This window comes from Lepisma saccharinum, chromosome 18, assembly GCF_977018435.1.
Source record: "Lepisma saccharinum chromosome 18, izLepSacc3.1, whole genome shotgun sequence".
NCBI lineage: Eukaryota > Metazoa > Arthropoda > Insecta > Zygentoma > Lepismatidae > Lepisma > Lepisma saccharinum.
The window spans coordinates 11995348-12018078 of record NC_139246.1 but is presented as its reverse complement, the minus strand read 5'-3'; the positions used below and the strand labels follow the sequence as shown (position 1 = coordinate 12018078).

At 38.2% G+C, this 22731-nt stretch overlaps 1 protein-coding gene across 1 annotated transcript in view; it reads left to right on the top strand.

Annotated features, from left to right (window-relative positions):
* Positions 1 to 9998: 9998 nt before the first annotated feature.
* LOC146002393 (uncharacterized) overlaps positions 9999 to 22731 on the top strand; it is a 37454-nt gene continuing 24721 nt past the window's right edge. The window contains exon 1 of the mRNA XM_083140144.1: positions 9999 to 10118. The gene's annotated coding sequence lies outside the window, so the exon portion shown is untranslated. The remainder of the gene's footprint in view (positions 10119 to 22731) is intronic.

The window sequence follows — 22731 nt, the reverse complement described above, 5'->3', positions numbered from 1 at the left end:
CTCACAAATACCTATGCCAGGTTTCGGTCCGGGACCCTTGGCATCATAGCATGTTGTGATAACTACTCCACTCCACCATGGAGGCAGCTGGAGTATTCTTTCTGTGATGAAGTTGGTTTTTATTGTTGATGAAAGTCATCTTTGTTTAGAAGCCCTAGTACATCATAGGTATTCTTTCGCAGATATTATCACACACAATATATTTTAGAAATAAAATTGAAGTTAAGAATATTTGGTATATGGGAACTAGAAGTTTAAAAAATCTGGGTTGTTGTTATTTTACTGATGCAAAATATTTTTCTTTAAATGAAAGTTCTGACGAGAATGTTAATTCCGAATTGATATTACACATGACCGTATTTCCTTTACAGGAAGGAACCGAATGTTATTCCACTCCAACATGAGGGTATATTGCAGAACCTGCAATGGAATTCTTCTGAACTACAGATAAAAGTGTATTTAAACAAAAAAAATAAAAATAAAGGGTATATTTTATGAAAAAATGTTTTTTTCATAATAACTATAACCATATGATTGTAGAAAACTTCTTACATCACGTGCCGGCAACATATTTGTTAAAACACTAAAATCACACACTAACAGCACGATAAAAACACTTCGGAGTTCTTCGAGGACAGACCAGCCCTGAAGATGACTCCGTGAAGGAGTCGAAAGCTTGGAAGAACTCCGAAGTGTTTTCATCGTGCTCTTAGTGTGTGATTTTAGTGTTTTAACAAACCATGTAATGTATGTGTAATTTGTAGACTTCAATGCTGACATGAATTGCTTGGTTGGTTGGTTGATTTGGTGTTTTAAGTTCACTTTATGCACAGTAAGTCTAATCGGGACTTGACCTACAGTTTAAAGTGGGATGTGAACCACTATGTGCTTCCACCAGATATCAAACTTGGGATCCTTGATTACAAGGCAATGACATTACCACTGTGCCATCGGGGAAGCCCTTGGACATGAATTGTGCCTGAGCACTCACTGGCATCATAACTGTGTCAAAGTATGTTTATTTATATTTGTTTGGTTGTTATTGTTGCTTTAAACACACTATACACAGATATGTACCTCCACTGTGTATCGAACTAGACACCCCTTGATTACAAGGCTCTCATTTATATTTCTTACAGTGTAGGCTCAAACCGGCCAAACATCATAACAATTGTCTGGCGTGTTCTCATTTTTGTAATGTTACTGCACAAAAATTCCTGAAGTTTAACTTTTATCCATTTTGCATTTGTCTCTTGTGAACTGGTAGTTTTTCCCAGTTTTTTCAATTTTCTTTTACTGGTTCATTAACTGAATCTCTTTTCATGGTCAATGTGTGTCTACATTCTCCAGTTATGTAAGTATAAGAGACATTGCCTTCCAATTCAGGTTACTTTAGGACCCTCCAGAGGTATTTCAAGTTTACAGAATAATGCATAATACTTCACAATTAATATTATTAGAATGCAGACTTGTCAAGAATTTGAAGTAGGTAGGTACAAGGTTTTGATAAACTACAAACATGCAAGTGTGCTATTTAATTAATTTATTTGAGATGAAAGGCTGAAGTCACCTCTTGATTCTTTTGTAATTAACAGGAATATTACAAAACAGAACAATATGTTACACCATATTATACCAGAATTTACACATGGTAATTTTTAGTATATGGAAGTTATATACTTTAAAACCACATACTTAATTTGTAACATTTGGAATATTGCTGTGTAATACTGATAGTTTGACTACTGTGTAGGTTGAAAAACCATGAAAGTTGAACATATGTGTTATCCCTGAGAAATGCAGACAGAATTGAATTTTCAGATGACCATGATTCTGCAAAATGTTTTACATCCTGCCAGCCTCTCATCAATTGGTAAAGGGGATGGATAGCGACTGGAGCATGATGCTGATAACATCACTCAAATCCAATCTTCTTCATGACATGGTGTTACAAACCAGGGAGAGCTTTATTATAGCATGTAAAACACTATTTTATACAAATTTGATGTTATTTTAGAATTTAGTGATTTAGTTGTCAATATTTCATTTTCACTCGAGTTTCCTTATCTTTTTTTATTAGCTCTACCTGTTATCTGATATTAATGAATTAATATCCAGTACTTTTATGCAGTTTTTCTCCCCTTATATTAATTGCGACAATTAAGATATATGGTCAATTCATGAGAGGTAAAATAAATACATTTAGATATCTTGCCTAAACCTAGTTTTCTAAGTAGAATCTTGTGAATTCTATTTTCAGGAAATGATTTACAAGCTAATATTGTAATAATTTTTGAAGGGGCTTAACCCCCAATAACCCCCTGAAATATGCCATCCATGAATACATGCAATATAACCACAATGCAAAATACCATTGCAGTAATGTAACTGAAATATTATGCAACCTAATGGAAATGTCTCTGTAATGTCGGCAATGTTATATTTACATGTTTCTGTAACATTCTCAATGTTGTGTTATGTTCGCGGACATTTCCACATTACTGAAACTTACCCGAAACATTTCTGTAATGTTCTGCAACATTGCCACAATGTTACAATATTTCACGACTTACGTGTTGCTAACGTATCTGAAACCATGTTGTGCTGTATGGGCATTAGTGTTTCAAGATTTCAAGTCAGAATGTAGGCCCATCTAACACCTGCGACGCTCAGTAAGCGTGGTTAGGTTGTTTGCCTTAAGTTAAGAAATAAACACATATTTCAAATTTCAGAAACATTTTATGTGTAAAAAGTACTAAATAAGCACATATTTGGAACAATCATATCATTTTAGTAGGCCTCCCCGATGGCGCAGTGGTAGCGTCGTCGCCTTAAAACACCACCTCAAGTCAAACTCAATATATATATATATTATAAAATCCGTATTTTAATGATAATATAAAGGCTACATTACAGCATGATATTGTATTTTATTTTCATCTTCATATTGGTTTTGTGACCATACGCAGCACTTGATGGATTTAGGAAGAACGATTTTTGTATTTTAATCTTGAGTATAATTTTTCTACACCTGGCAACCTTACTTTCGGTAGATATAAGCAGGTTCACTCTCTGCACAAAAACCTAGTTGACAAGTTTCAGTTATCTGCCCAAAGGGGGGGGGGGGGATTGGTGTGGATGAAACCACCACATTTGGCCCAGTATTTTAAGAAAAAAATAACGTCAAAGGCAGAAGAAGATGACAAAACGAGGGCTGAATACTGGAAAAAAATTCCTGGCCACGCCATTGACGAGACTGGAAATTTGAATGGTGGAAGAACTCGAATGAATGATTTTAGCAGTGGCGTATGTTTAGTCCCAGATCTCGACTATCTCACTCTCACACCTGGTCCTCGTGTACATCCCCGGTATAAGTGGTTGACTTCCTGGTTGCCATCTCAACAGCAGCCAGGTTGCAGACTTCTAAGGATTCCGTTGTCAACTTCAAAGAATTCGGTTGCCAACTCATTGAATTCACGTTGCCAACTTCAGATTCGTCAATATTTTCTTATTGAAATGAGTAAATATATTCACATTTGCTATTCGATTTTTCTTCTATATTTTACTCTCTAGGCTTCAGCCTTCGCAGATAGGCCAGCTTGCCTAGAATATACGATCCTAGATTTTAGATTGAAAGTAGCTAATCGAACAATATTTTGTTCGCGTTTGTAAAGTAACAATGTAGTCGCTCGTGTTTTTGAGTTATTGTTTCTAAGACCATTTTATGCACGGATAGGCTAATCGAAACTGGATATGTAGTTTAAAGTGAAATGCACACATCAGGTATTAAACCCGGAATTCCTTGATCACACTACGCGAAGCAAGTAGTCACTCGAATGTGCAAGAAAATCGAACACAAATGGATACAAAACACCAATGTATAAAACATAATGTGTTTAGAATGTAAGTTTAAAAATATCCCAGGGGCCTCCCCCATGGCGCAGTGGTAGCGTCATTGCCTTGTAATCAAGGGGTCCCGGGTTCGATACCCGATGGAGGCACAAGTGGTTCGGATCCCACTTTAAACCGTAGGTCCAGTCCCGATTAGCCTTACTGTGCATAAAGTGGACTTAAAAACACCAACTCAAATAAAAATATCCCAAACATAAATTAAAAGTATCTGAAAATAAAATCCTTAGAAAAATATTTGGACCTAAAAGGGATGAGGAGACAGGTGAGTGGAGAAGGTTACATAATTTAGAACTACATAATTTGTATTCATGTCTAGATATTATTAGAATGATTAAATCAAGAAGACTTAGGTGGGCAGGCCATGTGGCACGAATGGGAGAGGAAGGAAAAGTTTACAGGATTCGTGTTGCGAAACCTGATGGTAAGAGACCTGTAGGAAGGTCAAGACAAGATAACGTTGAGATGGACCTATGGAAAATCAATAAGGATGGATTGACCTTGACTAGGATAGGGACAGATGGAAGGCTTGTGTTGGTGCAGCCATAAACCTTCGGGTTTAAGAAGGCTAGAGAGTTAGTTAGTTTAGAATCTAATATAGGAAAAGAAAAATAATGATGTAATAATTTACCTTAACCTCTATCCTGTTCTGGATGACTTGATTATGATTTGTAAATTCCTGATGTCAAGTTTGGATATCCGTTGTAAAAGATGACCTGGTTTCCTGCCCAAAAAACAAAGCCATGGCATAATACCTCCCGGTTATCTAACATGTGGTTTCCTCCCCCTAAATTACTTTTATCTGCCACTTCCGGCGACCTTCCGTAACGTTGGTAAATCAACAGGAAAAGCGACCGCAGAGGATCAAGGGTAGAAGAGCGATCGGCGCCGAGGCAATGGACTCCTTGACGGGCAGAGATAGAGGGAGCGAAGAATAACGGCCGCCTGCCTGGTTGTGTCGTGAACAAGCTGCCCGACCAGATTCAGCAGACATTGCGTGACCACTTTGCAATGTCTTTTCACCAAGGCTCCTGGTACCGTTATTTTCCGACTGATACCAACACAACATTTCGTAAAAAAATATTGCAATCTTGGGGATACTGGAAGAGTTCAAAGAACCCAAGCTGAGTGTGTGTGAGTGAGTGCTACGCTCTCTCCCGGGAGTCTATGGAGCAGATCGCACTTATCGCACACATCTCAAACATCTTCTAGGTCCCACCATTACTCAAATTTTATTGTTGCAATACAGTTCTTTCTACACATTAACCATTTACAATACGTATTATGTATTTAAGTATTGTAGATAATGTAGATTTGGCAATTCCATACTGTTCAGCAATTGTCGTTTTGTTTAATGTACCACGGTCTACTTCCTCTAGGATTCTCAGTCTTGTTTGCAGATCTATACCTGTCTGCTTCCTATTGGCCATGACTCCTATCTTATTGCTTGCAACTTGATGTTACACGTACTGGCTACGTTTTAAAAAACAGAAAAACACATCTGAACACACAACTGAATTTGTTGGTTAAATACGTAAGCTCATTGTTGACACGATGGTCGCGATTGTCGAGCAATTGAACTCAAAGTTTTAATCTTGATGTGACTCGTACTGGCTATGTTTTAAGGAATAGAAAAACACATTTGAACACATTGCTGATCTGAATCTCTTGGTTACAATACTGTATAAGATGATTGTTGACAAGATGATAGAGATTGTCGAACGATTTCTTACATACCTAGAAGAGGAACAACAGAAAAACATTATGAAAAACTTTGAAAGTTCGTGTTAAATGAGATCTAATGACGTAACGGACTAAAAAGCAGTTCGTAATTCGTGGTAACCGAAATTCGCTTTAACCGATAAACCCTTCTATAAGATATAATACAATCCCTGCCGGGACCAATATTTTGTTCATGTTAACCGAGTGTTCGTCATAAGCGAGTTGGTGTTAACAAGGGTTTACTGTATATAGGTACACTTGAAATTTTCTACATTTTCAGGCATTTAGAATTGCATAGCTAAACAAATTAATGTAGAACAAAATGCTGTTTTTATAGTACGACAATCTGTGTAAAGTAAACTGTAAGCTTAAGTGTATCCCTACATCAAATAATAAATAATAATTATAATAATAATAATTGCGCTGGTGCCACACATGGGAAAAGCAAAGCGGGAGCGGATCAAAAGTCGGTGGTTCCCGCACACTGTTTGGCAACGTCAACCACGCTACGTTGCCTAGTTCGAGCGTCAAACAGACCTCTCTCCAAGGCACTTTCGAGTCCCATTCGATACGGGCTAGTGATCGTGTGAATTGAAAGTTCGTTACAGGCCCCAGAAAAATTGTAGTCCCATATGTACACGTCGGACTGCTCTTCAACCTCCGAACGCACGGGATTGTGCTCCGACGTGGCAACAGCGCGAACTTTTGCCACCCGCCTAATTTCATGGCAGTGCGTTTAGATCCTGAAATATTCGTTTCCGTGCAAGGTGTTATACAGGGTGGCTCAAAAAGTTACTTAACACCCTCGGTACAAGGCCACTGCAGCACGCAACATGGAAATGGTGATGACCAATCGTTATCAGGCCAAGGGGGAACCACATTGACCCCACCCGCACGGTCGGCGGCCATCTTGATATCCGCCATCTTGAATTCAACTTCAGAATTTTAAATGGGAAGGGGGTGATATGATATATCAATTAAGGCTAAAATTTCACGAGAAATGCAATGCTGAAGGTTTTTTCGACGTATCTTTAACCAGTAAGAAGTTATGACTGAATTCTTGTACCAATTTGCTCCTTTTCGAGGTGTTAGAAAAATGCCTTAAAATTTGTTTAGCGCATCGGTAATGCATCGAGATCAAAGTGATGTCTAGGGAGAGAAGTACGCATGCCATTGCACACGATTTTAATCGGATACATCCACGAAGAGCTGCGCATTATGAATAGTTGTCGCGAACAATTTACAGCGTGACGCTTCCATTTAATTAAAAGTCCTTCAAAGTGACAAGGCTAATGTTTATGTTCATAAACAGAATATTCAATCCTTTTTTATCTGATGACCCATTTTCAACAGATCAAAGCTGAATGGTTAGTGCTGGTAAGTTAGTGGTGTGGTGTGCTGTGTGGAACGCGATTGGTTAGTCAATTTTTCATCAACGGAATCTTAAATGCTTAGGGCTACTTGGATTTGTTAAATAAACAGGTTTTTTCATCCTTGCTTATGGAAGAAGGTACTTTTACAGATATTTTTTTTTCAATAGGGAGGAACACCAGAACACTATGGGAACGTTGGGAAGCAGTTTCTGTCCAAAGTTAGTTATCAGATGACAAGGGTCGCATATTCTGTTTATGAACTTCCTTATGAACATAAACATTAGCCTTACTGTGAAGGACTTTTAATTCAATGGAAGCGTCACGCTGTAAATTGTTCGCGACAACCATTCATAATGCGCAGCTCTTCGTGAATGTATCCGATTAAAATCGTGTGCAATGGCATGCGTACTTCTCTCCCTAGACATCACTTTGATCTCGATGCATTACCGATGCGCTAAACAAATTTTAAGGCATTTTTCTAACACCTCGAAAAGGAGCAAATTGGTACAAGAATTCAGTCATAACTTTTTACTGGTTAAAGATACGTCGAAAAAACCTTCAGCATTGCATTTCTCGTGAAATTCTAGCCTGATTGGATATATCATATCACTCCCTTCCCATTTAAAATTCTGAAGTTGAATTCAAGATGGCGGACATCAAGATGGCCGCCGACCGTGCGGTTGGCATCAATGTGGTTCCCCCTTGGCCTGATAACGATTGGTCATCACCATTTCCATGTTGCGTGCTGCAGTGGCCTTGTACCGAGGGTGTTAAATGACTTTTTGAGCCACCCTGTAGAATAAAATAGAATGGTATTTTTATTTTCTACTGAGCGAGGTTCAGCCTATGGCTGCTCTACCACCTAACTCAGGACTAGGTATTACAAAGTAGGATTACATGTGAGAATTATTAAACAAAATGGTTTAGAATAAATGAAGGATAAGGGGAAAAATAAGAAATGTCCATTTTTTTCGATTTTGAGGTTTACAGCTCATTCTGTTGGTTGGAACTGGTACTAAACAACTGTACAAAAACCACTGGAATGAAATGAGAAATTTGCGTGTAAGAGACGATCGAATATTTGAGGTACTGGGAAAGAACATAGGAAAGTTTAGCATTAAAATGTCGTTTTCTCCAAGAACTGGTTTTGTGACATTCCTTCTTCTTTCGCCCCTTCAAATGAGATGCATGGAAAAAAAACTAAAAAATAGAAGCACACATAGCAATTCACATACACACACACACACACACACACACACACATACATAATTCAAAATCGTGTCTAAAATGTAAAGAAATGTGTACACAATACGCATTAATCGTGATGTCAGGTGGGTGTATGGATATTTTGGGGGTTTAGCCATATGAGGAGTGACTTAATGTTGATTTTTCAGTAAGTATGATATGATCTCTTGGAAGTGTTTGATTGAAGTAGCGGACGAAATATCACCCGCTAAGGCATTCCAAACAGAGAGAGAAAGAGCCATCGAAGCTGGCGACAGAGGGGCGGGTGAGTTTACGTCGACCTCTAGTGTAATGTGAATTTACTGAATCTCTAAATACAATTTTTTTGTAAAGATAACCTGGAGTTTTTAACTTAAGGATAGTGAACATTAGGCAGTATTGATGCAGTAGAAGTCGTCGAGACATATTGAGGATTTCATGAGCATTAAGTAAGATATGCTCACTTCTTCTGATCGAAAAAGCATATCGAATGCAAGAATTTTGAATTTTTTGAATTCTCTTTGATAGTTTCCTAATGTGTGTTGCCTAATTCTACGACGGCGGTTAAAGTTGCTATTGAAAATTTGCTATTAAAATCCTTTTATCGCCGTGGAGTTAGGCAACACACATACTGCCTCGCAGGGAAGCGAATATTTAAGGATATAGTGCCCCATTTATATTGCCGGTGAATGTACATAAGCTTTCGTTGTGAGCTGACACTTCTTAGGTTTAGCATAAATACACTATAATTTTCGGGGCGTGACCAACAAGCTATTTTTCTCCTGAGAGACCCAAACGTAACAACGAAAGCATTTAGCCTGACGTCAGAAAACAAAGGGCGGGGCTTCACCAAAAAGGTGTTTTTGCTGTAAGTGAGACCCTGAGGAGCAAGCGAACGAAAACAAGTAGCGACCAATGAACGTGCGAGAGGGAAAATGAGTGCGTGGAGGGTAAGCGCGGTTGCAACTACCAGCACAACTGTTCGTTCGGCCAACTCGCTTTCTCCCCTTCTCTGCCGTAATGCGCGGTCTTGCCCCACAGATTCCCGAGTCAGTGTGTATATGCATTGGTATTATTCCAGCGACAACGAAATGAGGAACAGCTCAATGAAGATAGGGAAAACCTCGCGAGTTAAAGTAAACTGGCATCCCTTTCGCTTTTGCCGGAGAGCTCCAGTGTTGCCATATGAAGGAAAATTCTCAACCTTGCTAAGCCATTCATTTGGTTTATTTTACTTCGCTTTTCCGCCACTTGTGGCTAATCGCGAAGATGAGGATGAAGGGGCACTCCCAAAGAACACCGACGCCCAGGCCTGGATTTGAACCCGGGACCCCTGGCGTCGTAGTGCGATGTACTAACCAGTCCGCCACAGGGGCCGGCATTGTGATGTATCAGCGGGAAAGCAACGAGGCACATCCCCTTTGACGCTATCGTCGAATTTTCAACCCTAAAATTCGCACGTTCAAACAACCGACTCGGAATTCTTGTCTCCTGCGTCGGAACGCAAGGACGGTCACATTGGCGTCGGCCCGGTTGCCTAACCCAAGCGTCGATGAATGCGACTCAGTTCTACTCGTCACCGTACAAGGCAAGAACCCACAGCTCGCGATAAGAATTGCCCGCCGTAGTAGAAATCCTCCACTTCCGGTTGTTTTGCGCGTGAAAGAAACCTGAAATTTCGAAGCGGGAAAGCGGCTTTGTTATCACCCGGTGGAATGGGAGGTAAAAAGCAGGAAATATGGCCACAGATCTATGCAAAGGGTAGATATCCTTTGAACCCGTAGCGGTTTTGTTGTCGATAGAACGGCAAAGTTAAAAGGAGGACACCTAAGAAGGTGGGAGCAGTTGTGTTTCGGCGTCCGGTCCTTGTTGACGTCAATTCAGACAAAGGTATGTACTATAATATTCTGCCACAATTATACAACGTGTGTTAACCGTGTATTTTCCAAGGTTCTATAACGGCAGGCAGACAACTTTCGCTCGTTCAACAATATGTTGCAGTTGATACAATTTCAAATATGCATTCACTTGTTTCGGCTGGGTTTGTAAGTCCACTTTACGTACAGATAGGCTCGCACAGCGCGGTGGGGCATCCTTTGGGCTCCGGTTACTTGACGCGCGCAGGTTCGAATCTTCTGGGGAAAGCGGAACCAGGATGGCCATGATAAAATTCAAGTATAATTGTCGGTTTTCTTATTTATTTACGACTTGGTTTACATGGCGAAGTTAAGGCATAAATGCCTTCTCTTCCACTTAACCATTAATTATAATGTTACAATTAATTGTATTCAATTAAAAAAAATTAAAAATATAAATGAAAAATAAAGTGACAATAGAAAAATAAAAGATAAATTAAAAATAAAATAAAAGTAATAAAGTTTGCATACGAGCAGTCAAAAAGTGGATTAACCATTAATCACAGTAGATTGTTTTTTTACTAACAAAATGAAAAATGTATCTGAAGGGCTACAGCCGGATTGCGCACACTTTTCCTGGTTTTATCACTGGTATCTGATAAGCCTTTGACAAGCTGTCACAATGTACAGGATTGCGCACAAAAAAATGAGGCGATGTTGTCAGATGTAAAATGTTCTCAAGCCGTTCTCACTTCTGTTGTGTTTGTTTGTGTGTGTGGACTTACACGTGTTTTTGCTGGAAGGGTAGCATTAGATAGGCATAGAGGATGAACCTGATTGGTAGACTAAAATGTACTGGTCGGTGTATCTCCGTATTTATACCGAAGGTCACGAGCTTCGATTGACAGAACTATTTGTTGTGGAGTCATTAACCTAACCTAACCTAACCTAACTTTTGACTTTGAGTAAATTGGTATGAAAACTGTATCTTGAAAACATCAATAGTGACTTACTGTATTACGTAAATTGGTATGAAAATTGTATCTTGACTTGCTAAATTTACTGGTCAAATTATATTTTTTTTATTTAATCCTCAAGAGATTCACTATTATATTTCTAATTTCTCTCTCTCTCTTCTTGTCTAAAGAAGAAAAAACAGTTTTGCGCACAGACTTTAAAGCTATCAAAGTGGCAACGTTGGAACAAAATCTGTGCGCAAAACAGGTCAGTGAGATTTGTGCGCAATCCTGGATCTAAAGTGTGCGCAATTCGGTTGCGGCGATCTGAAGAGTAAAATTAAAAATAAATGCAGTACTGAGTACAGTTTCTATATGAACACACACACGCGCACACATATACACACACAACTACCTATAGAGAAAGCAAATTTCGTTAGCTAAAATTATTATGCATTGTTTTCTGGGAATTCATTCTAGGTCCAAAATGTTTAACATGTGTAATTTTAATTTTCTTTTGAATATTACAATTGAGGAGGAGGCTTGGATTTCGGGGGGCAGTCTGTCCCAGTGTCCTGCAGAAGTAACGGTAAAAGAATTGGCGTAAAAGTTAGATCTGTGGAGGGGAAAGGATAGCAGAGATTTTTCACGTGATCTGGTGTTGCGGGAGTGAAAGTCCGAAAGATATTGATACCGCCTGGAGAGATATTTTGGATCTTTGATTTCTAGGGCTTTGTACATTAGAACAAGGTTGTGGTAAATCCGTTTATCGCTCAAGGCGAATTTTCAAAAAATCCAAGGTAACACAATATTTTCTCTCTATTTCAATCTTACGTATCCAAAAATTCTAACTCAGTTCACCTAAACGGCATATATATTTGAAATATTTAATTTAAGGTGTCAAATTTACATTTTTCATTTCGAAGTACATCTACAAACACAAGCCACAATTACTTTTGCGTTCTCTTCCCTAAATAGATGGGGAATAGGGGGCAAACTCCAGATTTTTATGTTCTTTAATTGAAATTCGGGGGTCGCAGACCCCTTAACCCCCCCCCCCACCCGGTTCGGCGTTCTGAATTGTACACGGTTGCATGCCCTGATGGTTTAGCTGCAAAACAAAAGCTATCCTAAGTAGATTGCTCCAATAGTGCCCGAGTTATAACAATTTTCTGAGCAATATGAAAATTTGCTATTTTTGGTAAAAAAAAAACAGTTTCACATTTATTCAACTTGTATGGCACCCAGGAGCATGAAACAAGTTTCATTCTCTTCTGAAACGTCCATACTTTGAAGAGAAAAGCCTTGTAATCAAGGGGTCCCGGGTTCTATACCCGGTGAAGGTACAAGTGTTTCGGATCCCACTTTAAACTATAGGTCCAGTCCCGATTAGCCTTACTGTGCATAAAGTGGACTTAAAACACCAAATCAATCAAATCAATCAATAATTTGAAAAGAAAACTTACGTTCGCGTTCTCTTCCTAAATAGCGGGGGAAGAGGGGGCAAACTCCAGATTTTTATGTTTTTTTTCATTGAAATTCAGGGGTCGCAGCCCCCTAAACCCCCCCTCGGTTCGGCGTTCTGAATTGTACACGGCTGCATGCAAAACAAGAGTTATCCGAAGTAGATTGCTTCAATAGTGCCCGATTTCTTACGATTTTCTCCAAAAAGTGTACAAATTTAAAATTCGCGCGGAAAAGGCTCGGCGAAGCAGGATTACTTCCGTAAACCCACCCGGCAGTCTAAAGGATCCTGAAATTCGGGACGGGAAAAAAATCGCAATTTCTCGACTAATTCGGGAAATTTTCGGGACGGGAAATGGTTGAAATTTCCCGAAGCCCTGGAAATCTCGAATTCTACACGTCATTTTCATCTTAAGGGCATGCGATACAGTCTCCATGGGACTCTTCCCAAGCTCTTCCGTTCGTGGCAGTGTACCAACTTAGCTCTCTTGGAGCCTGAATCTGGCTCTTTCGTGCATTCGTTCGGCTGTGAACTGGGACGCCCACCCCCGTGCCCCATTATGATGCCATCACTGGTTCCGGCCCACATAGACCCACTTTTGCCATAATTATACATTATGCACGTGACGTGATATTGTTATATTGGCTGCGTCGTCCCACTCCCTCTTATCTCCCCAGCTACTTCTTTATATCGCCGTGTTTGACGTGAAATTGACATAATATTGTCAGGGAATTCTTTATTTTCGATTTCATACGACCATCGGTGGATTATTGAGATGGGCGATGCCGCCGGATGTAGATGTTGAAAACTAAGAATAAATTGTCATCAATTTAGAGTTAACGGTAATAGCAGCGCCCCACACTTTTGACAACTAACATTACCCTAGGAGGCAGTTTTAACTCCATTTAAGGTTAAATCTAGTTCTTTTATGCGCATCAGGTTTGGCAACACTGCCAGGAGACAAGAAGAAAAGCATTGATCATATGGGAGTATGATTTGATTCGTTCTCTTGGAAATATAAAACTTCCGATGGAATAGAAAAATTTGTCAACGGGAAGAGGGCAGTTTGAAGATGAATTTCACCAGCGGAAAAGTCGAAACTTCCATTTGATTAGCCGTAACTTGATGTTGAAGTTCATTCCCCATAAGGAATACATGGGATTCCGAAAATTCTTATTCATCATATTTTTCAAACATCGTGTAGTACACACATATCCGAATCTTGGAGTGATAGTAGAGACACGGCTGAAGTTCCTGTAATTGTAACTAGTGTTGGGCGATATTATCGTCCAGGCGATATCAACTAGACGATATATCGTTATGATATTTTGGAGATATATATCGTGTCTGCGATATATCGTCACGATATTTGGAGATATGTATCGTGTTGGCGATATATCGTCACGATATTTGGAGATATGTATCGTCTCGGAGTTATATCGTCACGATATTTGGCGATATATCGTCGATATCACGATACGGAAAAAAATACTATCTATCGTGTAGTATGTGACGATATTTTCTTGACGAATTATCGCAATATCAAATTTCCGATATCGTCCATCCCTAATTGTAACAGAGGCACATTCGAATCTTCTAAAATGTAATACAGACGACTGAATCTTCAAACATGTAATGCAGACACAGCCAGATGACTAAGAATATACGTAATATAGACAGGTCTGGATTTATATGTGCAAGCTAACAACATCCTGAGTTCCTTCTACATATATATGCAATTTAGTTATAATTTTGAAGCCAGTTAGTTAATATTTCTTATGTTATAAATATATACTTTTTTCCAATTTGTCACGCTCAAAGCAATTTCTTCCCAAGTTAAGATATTTTTAGTTGAATACCCCCAAAGACCTCTCCTAAATTCGGACGTATAGACATGAAGTGTAAACAGAATTTTGAAAATAACAAGAACTTCGAAACATTGAAGAATGTTTTCATATATTCGAATGCTAACCTATCTATATCATCCGTCCGGTTGAATGTTTTTTACATGCTAAGCCATACAAGTCATGAACAGTGTTTAGAGGATTATCTTGTAAAAAAATGACTTATCTCTTTACTTACCCAGTCTTTCATCGCACTTCTTTTCCCTACAATTAATTAATTCCCTTCACCTGAACAATCTTAAACATATTGTACATACTGCAGGCGCCAATAGATGGCAGAGCAATAGCTTTGAATCTTATTTTCTACTTGTACATTACAAAATTATCAAATGTTAACAGTTTTTTCTTGCGTATTTGCCTTAATAAACACTAGGGCGTATTAACTGTTATTTTTTATCTGTATGCTTTAATGTGAACTGAATATTGTTCCAGACGATGAAAAACCTGAAATAAGGATGTACTTAATATGAATTTATTATGAACGATATACTTTGGCAACTCGTTCATAATAAATTCACATTTACTATATCCTTATTTCAGGTTTTTCATCGTCTGGAACAATATTCAGTTCACATTAAAGCATACAGATAAAAAATAACAGTTAATACGCCCTAGTGTTTATTAAGGCAAATACGTAAGAAAAAAAAGATATACTAGAGTGCGCGTCAAATCTCCTGCATATGGCCTTGAACGGCTGAACAGCACCAGCGAATCACAGACGTGCGGCGTTGCCTAGTTCCGTGACAAGGCGTTTCGCTCAACCACGCTGTCTCTTTTCCGTATGAGATTTCGACATGGCACAGATGCAGTGCGCTGCTATTGGCTATCGCCATATGCAGGAGATTTGACTCGCACTTCTAGGGCAACATTGCCCCTCAAGCGACAGTTGCAGAGGAAGAAAACACAAGATATTAGGCAAGTCATTGTAAAGGGAGAAAGAACATATAGAAGCAGAGGCAACGATACTTCAAAACAACTCAGGAAAATTCATTCGTCCATTCAGGGCAACTGATTACGATCGACTGGATCCCTTAGTCTCTGCCTTATTTATTCTATTGGCACGTACACAAAATTACAGGTACAGCATTCACATAAAAAGTACATTTGCTGACTTTGTAAATAACTTATTGTACTTTGACTAGGGGTCGGAAGTTGACCTAAAAAATGTAAAAAAAAATGACCTGCTGAATGACAAAATTCTTAAAAAATGATCTAAAAATTATTCCCGCTCTCAAATTGAAAGCTTGATTTTTTCCATAAATTACAAGAGAGTAGTTGAATAATTTGATAAACTACAGAAGCAAAGGGATAGAAGCAGTTAAGTGCTAATGTAGTTTTCTTTAATTTTGCTTCAAGGTTACATAAAATACATCTCTCAGAGTGGACCTTCCACGATATAACAGTCGGCCTGCATCTGAAAATGCGCTTGTGTTTCGCGCACATCACATTATATTTTCTTTTAGATATTGTGACTAATTTTACTTTAAAACCACAGATTAAAGCGATAATAATGTCCACTAAGAGAACCTCAAAGTAGGCTTGACACAAAGTATTTTAAGTTTGCTGGAGTAAAAATAAATTTAACACAATAAATGACCGTATTTTGGATTAATGGCGAACTTGATACAAGTATCATGTCAGTAAATTTAAATATGTAAGTTAAGTTAGAAAATGCATTTAAATTTCACGAAACAACAAGGGAGGAAGAAAAATGCCTCAAAAATTAAGAGAAATCCAATAAAAACGGGAAGAAATACTGAAAAACGGACAGATATCAAGTTTAGCATTGTTTTCAAGGTTCAGGAAAAAATATGATTTGTCGTCCACTTCCAAGTCCTAATAATGACCAAAAATTCGGGCTAGGCTGAACAGCGACGTAAAGACAGTGTACAAAGAAAGGTTGTCAGTATGTATTTCTTCAAAATTGGATGTTTATAACACCAATAATGAATCTACTTGTATCATATTAATATGATGTATTAAAAAGAATATTCCCTACGGAGGGATAACTCGGGCAATTGCCCCAAGTTTCAGGGAGCCCCTTGCCAGATGCAAATATAAAAATAATTATTTGTGTATGGTTTATTACGATTTTGTAGAATGCTGGTGCTAACAATCAAGCAACTAATCTGATTTTATTGACTTTATGGATGTTTTGATATTCTTGAAAATGCCGAAAAATCCGTCTCGTCTCGTTTTGTGGCGGTAATATACCTCCATGTTTAGAATATTCCAGAAGTGTGTAACTCACCGTAAGTGTTATCCAAGGGATAGTTTTTATCTAGAAGTGTTTTACCTTTCTTCTGGGGGTAGATTATTTCTGACAATAAATAGTATTATTTCGGCCAAAATATCTTCTTAATCACTTCCGCTCCATTCGTTTCTTCCGACCACATCCGGGAAATCTCTAATAGCAAAACGTGTTTTCTATTCTAAACATAAGTCCAGTAAACAACAATACGAAGACAAGTCTTAAGTTATTTTTATAAACCAGAAAAGTCTATTTTCCTTTGGATACGGTTTTTACATTGATCAGTAGGGAACGGATTTTAAGGTACAGCACCTTTCCAAAAATATAGCTGTTTTCTCACCGATCGTTTGAGAAATGTATTTTAGGACATGAAGTCAGGTAAAATGAACACACTTTGTTGCACCTTTTCTCTATTAGCACATTTATCCTCTTTTTACCCCCTCTTTTATGCTCCCGCACCTTTTCCCTTCCTTTTCTTTCATGTTCTTTTAAAACAATTGGACAAACATAAATGATTTTCACTTTTCTTGAGCAGCTACATAAAATCCTGTAGTCTCATTTTGTAGAACAGAACAAGAGCTCTAAAATGGTATAATATAATCCTTGCAGCCCCAATAGTTCCCAAGATAATGTAGCAAAACCACGAGAGAAAACACAATCTTCAACAAAACCTATTCGGCAGAACCACAGTTCTCTCTGCGGTCCGCGCGAATTATACACAGAAGGCGCAGAAAAAGAGAGCATTGGATAAAGACATTTAATTAGCACCTTTTTTTTTGCATCTTTTTGAAAACATTATCACAACATTCTTTTTCGGTACATGATACCGGCGAACAGATCTACCTTACTGTTAGTATATCAGCCACAACATCTCGTATGGGCCAAAGAAAAGGCAACAAGTCATAGTTTTTTTTTTACATAGTTAGTACAGCACACCGCCCTAGACAATAGGCATATGTTTTGTGAGTTCCTCCTCTTTGTCAATCACCATTGATCCTCATCGTCTCCGGTTAGCCAAAAAGAAAAGTGGGAAAAAAGTCAAAATCCAACAATTACTACGCTTTTTACAATTTAGGTGTATCACAACGATAGTTCAAATGAGACTTCATGTCATTTTTGTTCCTGTTACCGACAAAACATATCAACAGGTCTCAGGTTCGATGGAGTCACAATACAGTTTTTAAACTCTCCTGTGCATAATATGAAACTATTTTTTTTGCCTATAGTTGAGTTATAAAATAAATAAACAGATCTGATTTGTATAATTAAGAGAAATCATAAGCTGTGTTATCCGTGCTGTTAAGATGAGAGAGAGAGAGAGAGAGGAGTTCGTTCTTCGCAATTCAACATTATTTAGTGACAGTAGTACTTGGTGCGTACTGAAAGTCGTGATCAACTTTTTATTTCAGACGTAAATGTTCACGTAGAGCGATGCGCTGTATAAGACAGTTAGAACCATCTATTGTGACAACATACACTTGAAAGTGGGGTGATCGGCGCAGTACGTATGCGCATTAGCGAGTAGCGAGTAATGGCTCCGTTTGACACGTCGTTTCGCCAGCATGCAGTAATTGAATTTCTGTTGAAGGAAGGTGCATCGGCATCAGATATCCACCGCCGATTGCAGGAAGTGTATGGTGATCAGTGTATGGCTGCCAGTAGCATCAGGCGATGGATAAAACATTTTAGAGGTGGAAACACAGACATCAGTAATCTCCCTCGCACAGGCCGCCCGAGAACTGCCTCGAACAACAGGAACGTGGCTCGCGTCCAGGAAATCATCCAGGGAAACAGGCGTGTTTCGGTTAGGGAACTTTGAGAAAACTTCGTCGTGCTATTCGTGAAAAACGTCCTGGCAGGGATAGTGTTATCCTCCAACACGACAATGCCAAGCCGCACACAGCACAGCTAACGAGGGATGAAGTTGCCAGATTTGGGTGGGAACTCCTTCGACATCCTCCCTACAGTCCAGATCTCGCTCCTTCTGACTTTCACTTGTTTTCTTTTCTGAAAGAACACATGCGAGAAAACAGATATGACACCAACAAGGAAGTGGAACTTGCCGTTAGGAGAATACTCAGACGTGCCCGAACGGAGTTCTACAACAGAGGAATTTTCAAACTTCCAGAACGTTGGCAAAAATGTGTCGATTTAGATGGTGATTATGTTGAAGACTAATAAAGGTATGTACTTTAACAGGCATATATTAGATTCTTTTTTGTACAGTTTACTTCCTTCTTGTAACATGTTGATCACGACTTTCAGTACGCACGATATTTCCTATAAAATATTGTCCATGTGAAATCTCGATTCTAGTCCATGAAAAAAAACACCAGATGCTCGACAGTTTTATTGACAGCACATGATAGTGCCTTGTTATGCCATTTGAGAAGCACGCACGTTGCCTTGTGCTGTATGCAACGTCCCCCGGTTGTACACCAGTCGTCAGAAAGTTAGTCCGCTACTTCTTTAGTCGGGAATATGAGAATCTTTGCAAATCATCAGAGCTTGCTGGGTAGTAAAGAAACACATCACAGTATTCCAAGTTAAACGAAGTTTTATAATAACTTATATTTCCTAATCACTTACCAATAAAACACTAGAACATTCAATACTAACGTTGGGCAATTCACTCACATATAGAGAAAGTCAAATTACATAATTAATTGCTTACTTTCAACTTGTCGGCAAGAAGAAAACTCGAAAACCGAAAATCTATTCTTGAATTCTCCCCGTTTCCAAGTTCTTATTGATCCTTCACCTTCACCTGTTTTCCAAACTCAGTCTGTCGTCAGGTGAGAAACATTCAGGTGGGTTCACTTCCTCTGCTGAGATGAGAAAGTGACGTCAACACGAACAGATTATGACGTATTTATAAACGTATATGGGTCAATCCATATGAAATCATACCAACTGGTTGCTTGACCATTTTTAAAAAGTTTATTTTTTGAGTGGTGTGAGCCTCATATATTGACAGTTCAGAACCACTCTTATTTTATTTTTACTATCACCGATTTGAAGATGGCGGGCATTTTTTTATCATGGCGCGCGTCATTTTCTCCATTCGTAAGCATCAGCGGCAACTTTTCTTTCTCAGCTCTGGTAAGTCCTACGACAATGAGACAAAATCTGTGATGTTAAGCACATTATAGGCTACAATTATATTTCTGTGTAATTTTCTAAATATTATTCCTTCATAATAAATTTTAAGGTCAAAATTGTGTATTTAAATCGCTCAAAATGACATTTTCGGACATTTTTTTGGGGGGGAAGGCAGTTTGTTTGACACTTGAATTTTTTTGTGCAAGTACCTGTGTACCAATAGAGTATGTCAAAATTATTTGAAGCTTGAGACTTTAATATTTGTTTTTCTACAGGGTCTTAAACATGTACTTTTGGTTAAAAAATTCAAAGTTCAGGGTTAAATATCTCTGGTGGGCAGTTGTTTAAAAATCTGACATTTGTACACAATACAGTACTTCATGATAAGTAACTTCAGTAAAAATTTTGAGTTTGAGATTTAATTGGTTTAAGAGATACAAAACTCGTGAAAAATTCAACATTTTGCATTAAATATGGCATGTCTAATTTCATTTCTTATTAACATTTTGTGTTAAAATTCTGCAAACTGTAATTTGGAATGTCAATGAACAACATTACAATCCTGAAGTGGATCTGCAATAAAGTATATATACGAGGGCGTGCTGAAAAGTAAAGCTTCCTATGTTTTTATTTTCTTTGTTACCTTGTAAACGCATTTTGGTTTTTGAGCAGCCATACATTGCACTTATAAGACTTTCCCGCTACTCCATTGAAGGTTTCAAACTTCTATCGCCAGGGGGTGCTGAACTATTGCGAGGAAAATGGCAGCATGTAACCATGCAATGTCGGTGAAGCGCCTGAAGTAGCGTGCCGTGATCGAGTTGATAACAGTAGAAAATGTGCTACAAATTGACATTCATCTGAGACTGAAGGCATTTTATGGGGATGAATGCGTAGACATCAGTACTGTGCGATCTTGAGTTTATCATGCTCTTAAAGAAAACCCCAGCTGAAGAAATCTCAGCTATGTGAGAGAATGGAATGAAAGGCCGCGAACTGCAACTGATGGAGCTTATGGGAATCGTGTTCAGCTTGGGTTTTCTTTACAAGCATGAACAGCCCAAGATCGCACAGTATTGATGTCTACGCATTCATCCCCATAAAATGCCTTCAGTCTCAGATGAATGTCAATTTGTAGCACATTTTCTACTGTTATCAACTCGATCACGGCACGCTACTTCAGGCGCTTCACCGACATTGCATGGTTACATGCTGCCATTTTCCTCGCAATAGTTCAGCACCCCCTGGCGATAGAAGTTTGAAACCTTCAATGGAGTAGCGGGAAAGTCTTATAAGTGCAATGTATGGCTGCTCAAAAACCAAAATGCGTTTACAAGGTAACAAAGAAAATAAAAACATAGGAAGCTTTACTTTTCAGCACGCCCTCGTATATATACTTTATTGCAGATCCACTTCAGGATTGTAATGTTGTTCATTGACATTCCAAATTACAGTTTGCAGAATTTTAACACAAAATGTTAATAAGAAATGAAATTAGACATGCCATATTTAATGCAAAATGTTGAATTTTTCACGAGTTTTGTATCTCTTAAACCAATTAAATCTCAAACTCAAAATTTTTACTGAAGTTACTTATCATGAAGTACTGTATTGTGTACAAATGTCAGATTTTTAAACAACTGCCCACCAGAGATATTTAACCCTGAACTTTGAATTTTTTAACCAAAAGTACATGTTTAAGACCCTGTAGAAAAACAAATATTAAAGTCTCAAGCTTCAAATGATTTTGACATACTCTATTGGTACACAGGTACTTGCACAAAAAAATTCAAGTGTCAAACAAACTGCCTTCCCCCCCCAAAAAAATGTCCGAAAATGTCATTTTGAGCGATTTAAATACACAATTTTGACCTTAAAATGTATTATGAAGGAATAATATTTAGAAAATTACACAGAAATATAATTGTAGCCTATAATGTGCTTAACATCACAGATTTTGTCTCATTGTCGTAGGACTTACCAGAGCTGAGAAAAAAAAGTTGCCGCTGATGCTTACGAATGGAGAAAATGACGCGCGCCATGATAAAAAAATGCCCGCCATCTTCAAATCGGTGATAGTAAAAATAAAATAAGAGTGGTTCTGAACTGTCAATATATGAGGCTCACACCACTCAAAAAATAAACTTTTTTAAAAATGGTCAAGCAACCAGCTGGTATGATTTCATATGGATTGACCCATATACAAGTTCCAAACAAAACTGTATCAATCTAACTATAATTTAAAGTTATTAGAAGTATAGGTTGGGCCAATCCGTTGTTTACTCGTGATGACGAAACGACGGTAAGAGGTGAAATGAATTCCAAATCTATGCGCTAGTGTTGCACTATGCAGATAGGAAACCATGCCAGAAACTGAACACACGAAATCGAGTACACAAATGATCATTTTCACCCTTTTACATTTTGTGGCTTGAGATAAATTGAAAATGAATATAGATAGGTACTTATTGTTTTGTGGGACCGAATATTATTGATAGGAACGGCAATTTTTTTTTAAATCCCGACATTCGGGACGGGAAATATTCGCAATTTCTCGACTAGTCGGGAAATCTCAAATTCTACACGTCATTTTTACCTTAAGTGATTTTCTTTGCATTTCTGGAATGAAAACTAACAATTTCCGGTTCAAGAATTAATACCGTTTTAAAATGACCATTCGGTATTTCCCGACTGCTCGGGATCCAGAAAAGTAGGGAAGTCATTTGGTGAAGTCGGGATCGGGACGGAATTTTTCTTTCCGATCCCGGTCCCGACTTTTCGAGATACCGCACTCCACTTGTTATTATTAGTTATTTTAGTTCAGCACAAGATACATCTTCCAAGTACGTTGAACATAATATGCTGTGCATACCAGAAAATAAAAGTTCAAATGAGCATTTATTTACGTTATATTTACACTAGGCTATGCACTTTTATTTTTTTCTTCAATGCAGAACAAGTTTCCGCGA